Source organism: Callospermophilus lateralis, chromosome 1, assembly GCF_048772815.1.
Source record: "Callospermophilus lateralis isolate mCalLat2 chromosome 1, mCalLat2.hap1, whole genome shotgun sequence".
In the NCBI taxonomy this organism is placed as follows: domain Eukaryota; kingdom Metazoa; phylum Chordata; class Mammalia; order Rodentia; family Sciuridae; genus Callospermophilus; species Callospermophilus lateralis.
In genome coordinates this window covers 99,150,027-99,159,002 of record NC_135305.1, presented here as the reverse complement: position 1 = coordinate 99,159,002, position 8,976 = coordinate 99,150,027, and the positions used below count along the sequence as shown (strand labels likewise).

General features: G+C 39.6%; 1 pseudogene; it reads right to left on the bottom strand.

Moving 5' to 3' along the window:
* Positions 1-1,151: 1,151 nt before the first annotated feature.
* LOC143397716 (serine/threonine-protein kinase Nek4 pseudogene) lies at positions 1,152-4,280 on the bottom strand (annotated as a pseudogene).
* Positions 4,281-8,976: the final 4,696 nt, after the last annotated feature.

Sequence of the window (8,976 nt, the reverse complement as noted above, 5' to 3'; positions counted from 1 at the left end):
TCTAGAATATTTCAAAATAGTTATTTTTGAAATATGCAAGGCCGGCTTGCATGCATGCCTGCCTGCCTGCCTGCCTGCCTGCCTGCCTGCCTTCCTTCCTTCCTTCCTTCCTTCCTTCCTTTCTTTTTCCCTTCATTGTGAGAACTTGGTTGGGCTTCTGGAGATAAAACCTCATAAAAGCATGGAGTCTTCCCAAGAGTGCTTCCCTGGAGTTTTTAATTCTTGAGATTGTCCATGTTGAACCCCCAACAAATTTTCAATTTTAATGTAAGTTCTCATGCCCTAAACTGGATGCAGCTGTGGCTATCTGTATTTGCCTGTCAGAATCAAGTTTCTACTATAATGGTTTGTCCTGAGACCTAAATTCTTTGATGGATCTCAGTTGTTAATTTTCAGTTTATTCAACTTTTATTTCTTATTGTGAGAATTGAGTGGTGACTTCCAATCTCTTTATATGCCTGACCAGAAACCAGACGTTAAAGCTCTTGTTAAAAAAAAAAAAAAAATCAGTGTCTCTTTATATTAATTTTTTATCTAAAAGTATTAGTAAGTAATTGAGAAGTGATATCAGGAAAGATGGTGGAGCAGGAAGTCCCCCGATTCTCTCTCTCCACCTAGATAACAAACAGGCAGAATCCAACTGATACAGTATTCTAGATTCTACATTTGTCTGTTTGGTACCTATTCATCTGTAACCAAAAAAAGTAACATTTTTTTCTCATAAAAGGAATATGAAAGCCAACATTTTTTCTTTTGTGAACTTGCTTTATATTATTCTGTTGTATCCAATTTTTTTCCAATAAGAAAACCCCAAAGTAGCTGGGTGCAGTGGCACATGACTGTGATCCCAGCAGCTTGGGATGCTGAGGGGAGGAGGATCACAAGTCCAAAGCCGGTCTCTAGCAACTTAGTGAGACCCTGTCTCTAAATAAAATACAAAAGGGAATGGAGATGTGGCTCAGTGGTTAAGTGCTCTAGGTTCAATTCCTGGTACCAGCGTAAAACAAAACAAAACCAAAAAAAAGCCCAAAGAGATATAAAAGAATAGTAAATGGCTTCTAAATGACTGTTATGGTTTGTTTGTCTTTAAAGCCAAAAATCTTTGAAAATTGGCCTTCAGATTTGACAGATTAAAACAAATTCTCAAAAATTCACTTTCTCCAAGATTTCAACTTGCAAGCTTTCCTACTATAAGTTGTATACTTTCTACCCACATGCTCCCATAAATGTAATGGTCTTCAATTTATCCTCCTCTTCTAGAAGACCACATACCTACGTCTAACAGCTGAGTCTTCATATTAACTCTCAATATTTCAACAATTATCCTGATTTTTTCAGAATCTGGCATTCTAGCTGAAGGCAGTCCTTTAAATAGGAGTTTGTCTGTCTCTTCTGCAACTTCTCCATGAAGTACCAATGTGTCCCAATATTTCCAACGAAATTTAAATCTGACACTGAATTTGGTTATGGTCAACTTCACAGCTCTCTTTAGAAGCCAGTTTAAGGATCTTAGTCCTCAATTGTATCAGTCACTCATTTCATTTGTATGACTTTTCCCTTCCCTGAAGTGCCTATCTGACCTATCAGTTCACCTTGTAGAAGAACTTAGCTCACCCACTATCAATCAGTTTCCTCCCCTGAGTAATGTTGCTGTCCGGCAGGTATGAACTGGATTTCCTCCTGCAGTGTCCCTGTTAGGATTTCCTGCTGCAGTTTCTGCTGCTCTCAGAGAAGTTTTCCTTACTGAAAGGCCTGAGAGGAATATTTCTTCTTGGGTCTGCTTTAGCCACCTCCTCTTTATGACTGATGACAGATAGTCCTTTGATAATGACATCTCACTGCTCCTTGAACTATTCACAGACCCAGTAACCATTCTACTTTGGTTTTCAGCATTTTGTTGTGACAATGTGATAGACACTTTCCCAAACAGTGGGATGAGAAGTCAAAATTGAGAAGGTGCCTCTTGGAATGCAAAGAAATCTCTGTTGACCTTGCTCTCCCTCACTGTGCTCAGTCTGTATTCTTCTGCCATCACTATGGAGACAGGGAATATTCAGACCTAGAACTGTGTGGCTGTAAATCTGGGTAGATTCTGCTCTGTTTTTCTATAATATATTCACATGAATTCAATCTGTTCTTTGGCCTTTGGTCTTTTTTTAGGGGCTCCAACAGCCTCACTGGTTTACTCTCTTTCCCCACTGCCATTGACAGAGGACCATATGGGAATCAGGCTTTCAGGCTGAGCACTGGACTTAGTGTTACCCTGCAGACCCTATTTCTTTACTTGAGAAATATTGCATTTACCTTTTTGCTTGTTAGAGGCATCTAAGTGTCTTGGTTGATTTTTCAGAACTACACTGTCATTTATTGAGTCTCTGCTTTCTGCAGGTAAGATGTTAATATTTACCCCACTGAGTGTGACTAGTGATTCTGCAGTATTGCTCATGTATGGTTTGCCAGTGTGGCCTTTTAGAACAGCAGGTTATTTCAAGGGACTGATGGCCATGAGTTTCTCCTGGGACAAATATTTATCTTCATTCATTACATGTGACTTGGAGCCCTCAGCAGAATGTGGTTGGGGATGGATTACTTCATGATTTGATTCTGCCTTTCTAGAAAACCATGGTAACAACAGGTTTGGATTTAGAATCATCATTTTAAATTTAATTTAGTTTTGGAAGTTTTTGTCTTTGTAGACTCCAAAATCAAGGAGAATGGGTGTTTCATCTGGGCCACCTCAGGATGTTCCTCATAGAGGGTCTTTCTTCAGAACTTTCCCTTAATGTTCTTATCAGTTTTGCCAGCACTGGGCTATAAACTCTTGACATTGGTGGAAGCTTTCCTTCAATAATCCAATAAAGAATTCATGGTTTTTTTTTTTTTTTTTTTGCATTGAAATCATGGTTCAGATTCAGAGTGGCCATTACATAAACACAAATCAAGATGTAGGCTCAGACCCTGGGAAACAGATTCCGGATCCCAGCAGGTGAAGGAAGATGTGAGGCACAGTTGAGATAATAGACATTCTTTATTTGGAAGCTATAGCAACCCCCCAGTCTCCAGCTCCAGCCTCCTGAGTCCTTCCATGGATCATCTTTTTTTTTTTTTTTTTTTTTTGCACTGAGATTGAACTCAAGAGCACCCAACCACTGAGCCACATCCCCAGCCCTACAGGGTCTCACTGAGTTGCTTAGTACTTCAATTTTTCCTGAGGCTGGCTTTGAACTCATGATCCTCCTGCTTCAACCTCCTGAGCCGCTGGGATTATAGGCATGTGCCACCACACCTGGCTCCATGGACAATTTTTAATATGCAAGCCAGACAAAGAAGACATATTGCTAACAGGTTACATAAGTGGATGAATGCTCACAAGCAAATGTTCATGACCTTGAGGACATACACTGAGTCAGGATGTTCATGACCTTGGCTACATACAAAAACCTAGTCTACTGAAAGCCTCAGCAAAGAGCATAACTATAGCCATCTTGGCTTGCCCAGCAACACAGCATCCCTAAGCCCAAACATCAGACTTATAGGATCTGTTTAAGAATAATTTGCCGCAGTCTGGCTGGGCACAAATCATGAGCCACTGAAGCAGGAACAAACTTTATTTCTGAACTCTACCAGCACACTCCACACACACTCCCTGAAACTCCCCTGAACGCCACGCGGCCTCTCCAGGAACCAGCAACCGGAAAATCCCTCCTCCGGCAATTCTCCAACCAATGGGAACTCTCCAGGAATCCCCCCTGAGAGCTCAAGCGGAACTCAACGGGAACTCCGCCAGAACTCAAAAGTCATCATCTTAATGGCTTCTAGCATCACCTCTCAACCACTACTCTGGCAAAAATGCCATGCGTCATCCCGACTCGGCTGTGGCCCTCAACAATAATTCAAGGCTCATCTAATAGGGTAGGCCAATGAGGCCTTTGCCATGTCACAGTGTTCTCTAATAGTCAATTCCTAGGTCACCCACTTGAATGATGTTTGTTCATATCAGAAAGAGATTTTGAGTTTTTTCAGATCTAGATGAAGGTTGTGTTTCTTATGTAAATACTGAAAAGTTATGCCAAACTGTACAAACCACTCTACTATTAGACTCTCAGGCAGAAATTTCCCTTTTTGCTCCTGGAGCTCTGGGTACAGATCACCAGCATCACAGAGGCCATGAACAATGTAGAATAGACCTCTCCTCCCTCCCATTATGCTTTGCAGTTGACAGTGTTGGAGTACTTTAACTGAGACAAGAACTGAGCTTCCTGTTCAACAGCTGGAAGCATTTAAGAGCTTCATTTTTTGATAACATAAATTCTGATGACCACTGGTACTTCATAAGCATCACCTCCCTGTAGCTTCTCTGCCCACAATCTGCAGGGAGCAGTAGGGGCATATTCCCAGTTCAGACCCCAGTTGGGATGTGGCAGCAGCATTGGGTAGGTCTGTGGGCCATGGCAGAAGGCACAGCTCATGCTGGAGAGGCTGCAGGGGGATAGGCTATGGAGGTCTGGCCAGGGCAGGAGAACTGAGATCTGACCCACCACATCATTGCTGCCATAGCTGATAGTAATAATTTTTAAATAAATAAAACTTAGCAAACTTGGGGAAAGGGGAAATACCTGGTTTTCAGAGTTTTCACATTGTGAAATAGAAATATTCAATTTTCAACTAAAAACATCACAAAACAGACAAAGAAACAGGAATGTATGATCCATTCCAAGGGAAAAATAAATCAACAGAAACTATACTATATAGAGAAAGGCCAAATAGGGCCAGGCTGGTGGCTCAGGTAGAGTGCTCACCTAGCATGTGCAAGGCCCTGGGTTCAATCCTCAGCACCACATAAAAATAAATAAAATAAAGGTATAAAAAAAAAGAAAGAAAGAAAGGCCAAATAGGTGACTTGCTAGACAAAGACTTTAAAACAACCATCTTAAAGATACTCAAAATAAAAAAGTTTCTCCTCAGCAAAAGAAACAATCTGTGAGGTCAATAGAGAGCCTACATCTTGGCAGCAAATCTTTACCCCTCACACAGATAGAGGACTAATCTCTAGGGTATACAAAGAACTCAAAAAGCTAAACACCAAAAAACCAAATAACCCAATCAATAAATGGGCCAAGGAACTGAACAGACACTTCTCAGAAGATGATGTACAATCAATCAACAAATATATGAAAAATGTTTATCATCACTAGCAATTAGAGAAATGAAAATCAAAACTACTGTAAGATTTCATCTCATTCCAGTCAGAATGGCAGCTATTATGAAGACAAACAAAAATAAGTGTTGGTGAGGATGTGGGGGGAAAGGTACACTCATACACTGCTGTAGGACTGCAAATTGGTGCAGCCAATATGGAAAGCAGTATGGAGATTTCTTGGAAAATTGAGAATGGAACCACCATTTGACCTAGCTATCCCTTTCCTCGGTCTCTACCCAAAGGACTTAAAAACAGCATACTACAGGGACACAGCCACATCAATGTTTGTAGCAGCACAATTCACAATAGCTAAACTGTGGAACCAACCTAGATGCCCTTCAATAGATGAATGGATAAGAAAAAAAATGTGGCATACATACACAATGGAATATTACTCAGCAATAAAAGAGAATAAAATCGTGGCATTTGCAGGTAAATGGATGGAGTTAGAGAAGATAATGCTAAGTGAAGTTAGCTAATTCCCCCCCCCCAAAAAAAAAATGCTGAGTGTTTTCTTTGATATAAGGAGGTTGATTCATAGTGGGATAGGGAGAGGGAGCATGGGAGGAACAGACAAACTCTAGATAGGGCAGAGGGGTTGGAGGGAAAGGGAGGGGGCATAGGGTTATTAATGATGGCGAAATGTGATGATCACTATTATCCAAAGTACAGGTATGAAGGCATGAATGGTGTGAATATACTATGTATACAACCAGAGATATGAAAATTTGTGATCTATATGTGTAATAAGAATTGTAATGTATTCTGTTGTCATATATCTTTAAAAAGATACCAGAAGAGATAAGTGAAGATATGGACAGTCAAGAAAATGATGTATGCCCAAATGGGAATATCAGTAGAGAGATAGAAAAATTTTTTATTGTTGTTTAGGTAGTAAAAAAGAAATTCTGGCTGGGACGGTGGCACATGCCTATAATCCTAGTGGCTCAGGAGACTAAAGGAGAAGGATCCAGAGTTCAAAGCCAACCTCAGCAACTTAGCAAGGCCCTAAGAAATTCAGCCCTTTCTCTAAATAAAATATTTTAAAAAGAGCTGGGGATGGGACTCGGTGGTTAAGCATGACTCTGGGTTCAATCCCAGTACCAAAAAATAAATAATAATAACAATAATAGTAATAGGATGAAGAGAAGGAAGGGGGATGGGATTAGGAAAGACAGCTAAATGAGTTAAATATAACTTTCCTATGTTCATATACATTACTAGTGAAACTCCACATTCTGTACAACCTAAAGAATGAAATCCTAATTAGAATTAGTTATAGTCCATGTCTGTATATGTCAAAATACACTCTACTGTCATATATATCTAAAAAGAACAAATAAAAAATTAGAAAAATAATTCTGGAGCTGAAAAGTACAATAACAAAATGAAATAGTCATTGAGAAATTCAAGGACAAATTTCAGCAAACTTGAAGATTAGATAATCTAAATTATCAAATATGAAGAACAGAAAGAATAAAAATGTTGCAGAAAACTGAACGGAGATTAAGGCACCTGTGGAACACCATCAAGCAGACCAATATATCTGTTGAGAGCCACAGCCGAAGGGGCCCCAGCAAACTTTCAGACTACCAGCTGATGATTGGCTCACAGCGGCCCCAGCAACATCTAGCTGATTGGCTCCTCTGCGGTGATGCTCACTGGGCTGTTTTCCTGCCCTTTCAGGCCACAGAGCTGTTCATTGGGGGACTTTTTTGGCTCCGCCCACATGACCCAGCCAATCAGCCTGAAGAGCAGGAGGATTGTGGGAGGTGGAGAGGCTGGTGGTTGAGAGAGTGGCTTGTGGGAAGCCGGTGGTGGCAGTTGGGCTCTGAGGGTTTTTCCTGAGGAGCTGTTTTGTTTGGCCTGTGTGGTTCTAAAAATAAAGTTAGTTTCTTTTGACAAGTGGCTCCTGAATTGTGCCCAGCCAGACTCCGGCAATATATATGATGGGAATTCCAGAAAAAAGAGTTCAAGAGATGAAGGGATTATTTGGAGAAACGATGGCTAAAAATTTCTCAGTTTGATAAATGATATGACTATAAATATATAAAAAACTAAAAAACAAAACAAACCTCCAAGTATGCTAACCTGATACCCATGCTGAGGAAAAAAGTGAAACAAGTCATGCCACAGTATTCATAGTGGATTGGTTACATACCACCAACAGACATCAAAATTAGTAGATGTCCAAGTCCTTTAAGGTGGCTCTCTGTATCCACAGATGCAGAACCCATGGACACAGAGGGTCAACTATATAACAAGCTGCTAAAAGACAAAGACAAGAAGAGAATCTCTAAAAAAATATTTTTTAAATTTTAATCACACAATAATCATACATATTTATGGAGTATTGTGTGACATCAATTTATGTATACAATGTATGATCAGGGCACTTTAAGTATTTACCATTTGTGTTAGAAACATTCAAAATTCTATTAACTATTTTGAAACATATAATTTAACTTATAATTTGAAACATATAACATAATTAACATATAATTTGAAACATATAGCTATTATCATCCATAGTTACCCTCCTGTGCTATAAAATTTTAGAACTTATACCTCTTGTCCACTTGTATCCCTATACCTATAAACTGTTCAAGGAGACAATCTTGAAGGCAGCAGGAGAGAAGTGACCCTAAAATATAAGGGATACTCAAAAGGATGATCAGATTTCTCATCAGAAATCTTGGAAAGGAATGCTAGGGGGAGTCCTGCAAGTTGAAAAGAAAGTAACTCAAAACCAAGAATAAATAAAAATAAAGACCTCTGGTAAAGGTGAACAGGGGTAATTATAAAAGCTAGTATTGCTGTAACTTTGGTTTATAGTTCCACTAAGTGGTTACTAAGTCTACCAAGTGGGATTTTCTTCTGAAATGCAAAAATGGTCTGACATAACAAAATTTAAAAATGTAATAGATCACATAAATGAAAAGGGGCAGGGGGAACCACATGATCAGCTCAATTTATGCAGAGAAAAGTAATTGGCAAAATTTAACATCTTATCATGACAAAACAAACAAAAACTTCAGAAAACAAGGAATATATGGAAACTATCTCAAATAATAAAATCCATACATGAAGAATTCACAACTAACATCACACTCAATGTTGACTTTTGAAATTTTTTCCTTTAAGATCACTTTCACCGCTACCGTTCAATTTAGGTATGGGAAATTCCAACCAGAAACAAGAAAACAGAAAAGGCAAGAAAAACAGAAAAGGTATCCAATTGCAAAGGAAGAAGTAAAACTATGTATGTTTGCCCAGTACATGTACAATGTTACAAGTGAAGCCTCAGTACAGTACAATGTTATCAGCAGTCAGGCTGCCTTTGTATGAATCCCAGTTGCTGCTAACTGGGTGACCCCTAATTTGCCTGTTTCTTCATTTGTAAAATGGAAGGACAGTTTATGCTTCAAAGGGTGGATTAAAGTGTCAAGTACTTAGAACAGTGGTAAATCTATTACGGAGCTTCCTCGAAACCCTCCACCCTGCAGAAGTACTGGGACTTGAACCCAGGGACTCTCAATTACTGCGCTACGTCCCTATCCCTTTTTATCTTAATTTCTGACCCGGCTAAAATTAACCAGGTTAGCCTTGAACCTAGCCTCAGGGTCCCAGCAGCTGTGATTACAGGTGTGCACTTTCACGCTGGTCCAATACAGGAGGATAGTGTGTTCATATCAACTTCTGACGGAGAGTCACAGCAAAGGTGGGAGAGGGAGGAAAACTGTACAGGGAAGAACCGATGGGTTCGGTTAGAAATT